We start from the raw sequence: 3,803 nt of genomic DNA, 5'->3' as shown, positions 1-3,803 counted from the left end.
ATTATTAACAGTTACTAACATGGTTTAAAACAACGAAATAACTCATTAAGATCTTATACAAACAGACAATGCCTATAAACTTACAATTAAAAATAGTTGGTGGAATGGAAATTAATTTGCGCATTATTTTATGTATTTTTCCAGGTGGTGAAAACAAAAGAAATGAAGCAGCATGTGAACAAGACTCCAACTGATCTACATTAGGTCAGATGTAGTCATGTTCACTTAAACATGCAGCCAGCTGGAGCCGCTGGATGGTCATCCTCCTCTGGATCAACCTCCTCGTCCTCCACGTCCAGCTGGTCCCCTGCCTCTATACTAATATTGTGGAGGATGCAGCAGGCGGCGATTACTTTTGGGGCAAACGTCAGGCGGACCTCCAACGCCCTTAAGAAGATGGAACGCCACCGTGTCTTCAGACCACCAAAGACGCGCTCAATGATGTTTATCAGCCTTGGCGTGGTGTCTGTTGTAGCGTGCCTCCACTTGACCTGTACCAAATATAAAATTAACTTGTAATTTAGGTAATATGCTGATCTGTCTTAATCTTCTATCCAATTAATATCATCTATCAATTGTGCCTCATTGTTGGCTCTATTTAAGGACAAGAAGGTAAGAGATCTTACTGGCAAGCTGTTTCCCTATAGGATGCACCACAGACCAGCCAGCAGAGGGTCACCAGCACCTCTATCTCCTGTGGCCATCCATGGACCTTCTGGATGGGCAGCAGCTGAAGGAGGAGGATGATGGTGGCCCTGTTTAGCCTGAAGGCTGGTTTCAGGTCCCCTTCATTAAAACATATTTGGAGGATTGGCACAGAAGTGTTTATCCTCACATATTCTGTTTCTGTTTCTTCCTGTAAATAAAAAATGCCAAATGTTAATTGTTTTTTGTCACGTTTTCTATGCATAAAACTATACCTGTTTAACATGCAGATTATTATAGTTCTCAAGAAAGAAAAGATAAAATGTATAGTGTTGTAAAACTAGTCAAGTATAGTAAATAACAAATGGCTTCCCTTCTCTGGTATTTTTACCATTTCACTGAAAAAATGGGCTGAACTAACTGCACATAATTTATAGATTAATCACTGTAAAGGTGGACAGACATAAAAATGTTTTTTTTTTTTTCCCTTTCTTAATGATCAATGCTGTGAAGGTCAGGAGGTGCAATAAAGTAGCTTAACCCTACTTTTATTAATGTTAAAACTGGGTCTTCATTTTTATTAATATAGGAAAAATAGTCACAATTTCAACCTGATCACGTTTTTAATACCATCCTCAATGTTTTTTTAAAGATAAAAGTAGGAAATAGGCTGTCAATCTTAAAATGCCTACCAGTTGGCAATAGATGGGCGAGCAAAGCCTGCCTTCTGAGCCTCCTCTGCTGCATCAATCTTCTCCTTGCTCGGATTTTCCTCCTCAACTGCATCACCTCCTCTTCAGCCTGCTGGTAAAGCTGACCAACGACCAGAGCAACAGCAATATTGCTCGTATCGCTCATTTTGCTTCTACAAAGTGCTGATTTTTAAAGAAGATTCAATCGCCTCTGCAACTACAACAATTACAACTCCCCACAAAGAAATTCCCGCTATTGCTTGTTTTATACCCACAGTTCTGTAATTATTTTAGAAATTTTTTATACTTTTTTAGAAATTAATTTAAATAAAAAACGTTTTCAATAAGATATGATGGTGTAGTGTATAAATAGTTTTGAACGTTAAAGGAATGCTCAAGCGCTGTGGGTGTGATGACGTCACGAGTATACTTCTGTTCCAATGCACAATAGGGCTTGGTCGTCATGACGTATTACTTTGTGTGGCCGCCATATTGAAAGCCTCCGCGGCTCCGCCCCCGCTACTCAGACTACTGCCTATGACTACCGCATACTGTACTCCCTCTCTCAGCCGTGTTTTAATTTGATTAATTTTACCGTAACTTCATTTCAACCATGGTAAACCGTTGCTGTGTTGTGGGCTGTAACAGCGCAACACATGATCGCCATGGGAAAAACATAGAAAATGGGTTAACTTTCCACCGCTTTCCTGCCTGGAGGCGCAACCACGGGAGAGACAGCAAGCGCAATGGAGTTGTCGGCTCGCTTGGATCGCGGCTTTAAGACTACCGATCATAACTTTCCACAGTATCCCGATGTCAATGAGAGTGAGTTCCCTGCATTTTCATTCTGGTAAGTTAAAGATGCACGGTTTTATTTAATAGCCTACATTGTTTCTTTCCTTCAGCCGCGACACCACATACATGCACATAAATACTAAAACGGCAGCGGGAAAAGGCTCAAATACGTGAGAAACCCGGAGGGTTTAGGGAGGGCTGGCAGTTAATGTTACTAACTAAACCTTTGAAACACATAGCAGCTAGTTAAAAGTACATTAAATGAGTGAGTGGTTGTTAGCACTAACGGTTAGCAGGTGCCAGAGCCCGTCTGATCACAGCTTACCTTTTATACGGATTACTGTGTTCCCACTGTTTACTGGCTTTATGATCTGCAGCTCCTGAACCCATCCATTCATGAACTGCACATGAGACTCCAAGGACTTGTAGCTTTGGAACTGTTCTGAAGTAAAGGCGCTCACACCGCAAACAAGGTAGCCGAAGACGTCCGATATGCAAAACAGTGGCAACAAGTCGTCGTCGGCGCTCCATAATAATGCTGATTTTGTCAACATACCGGTCCCTGATTTCTCTATTTAATGTGTCCCGGTAAATTTCAGATCCTTTTCGGGATTTTAACATATTTTTTATATCTATTCTTCCTCAACTCCACTTCTACGTCTCTTCGTTCAACAACGTTATGTCAGAGGTATTTTAACGTTGCGTTGCTGTCAATATGGCCGCCACGTCCCACAATGCAACGCGGATCCCGAGCCCTATACGTGCTGCGTGCTCGCGTTCTCGTCAAGTCCGATCTTCCTGTGTTCTTACCGAGAACAGACTTGACGAGAACGCGAGTACGGACTCGCGTTCTCGTGAATTGAGAAACGGCCAGGTTCACCAGTTCTGAGCGAACCGGTGAACCTGTAAATCCAACTCCTCTCTGTTTGCAGACTCTTCACCATCCTAGATCAGTCCTATGAAAGTCATGTAATCTGCTAACCTCAGAAGTTTCACAGACTGGTCTGCTGAGGTGCATTTGTGTATCAGGAGTGGGGAGAGAACAATAGTCTCACCTGGTGCTGCCAGTCGATCAGGAACCTGGGGATCCAATGAAAGCTCTGAGCTCCATTGTGATGGAGGATGAAATGGAGTCCAGGTTGACTTCATGACCTATTCCACAGTAAGCAGACTGCAAGGGATCCAGCAGGGAGATTTTGATGTCCTTAAAATGCGTCAACATCAGTTGCTCAAAGGAATTCATGACCACAGCTGTCAGGGATACAGGTCTGTAGTCATTTAACACTGTGATGGTGTGTTACTTGGTGACCGGGATGATTAACATCAAAATTTCTCCAAATATACTAAGATAGATTGCTCTGTTGGTGTTTTTTTTTTTTTTTTTTTAAACTAAAAATTTCAGGTCAATAATTCAACGTTGGGTAAGAATACACATTTTCCTACAACTGGAAATGTAAATTGATGTGAAATTTAGGATTGTTTATCAGTCACGACGTGATTTACAACCTGGTGTTCTGCTTTTGTCCAGCAGAGGGCAGCATATGAACAGCTCTCAGGGAAGGATCCAAACTGCACAAAGACTCACTTCCTTGTGATTCAGTGAATCAGTCCTGACTTTAAACGTCACTTTCCAGAAATGAAAGTAAGTGTTTGTCAGAGCGAAGCCTGAGC

Source organism: Fundulus heteroclitus, unplaced genomic scaffold, assembly GCF_011125445.2.
Source record: "Fundulus heteroclitus isolate FHET01 unplaced genomic scaffold, MU-UCD_Fhet_4.1 scaffold_63, whole genome shotgun sequence".
Taxonomy (NCBI): Eukaryota; Metazoa; Chordata; class Actinopteri; order Cyprinodontiformes; family Fundulidae; genus Fundulus; species Fundulus heteroclitus.
This window is presented reverse-complemented; position numbering follows the sequence as displayed.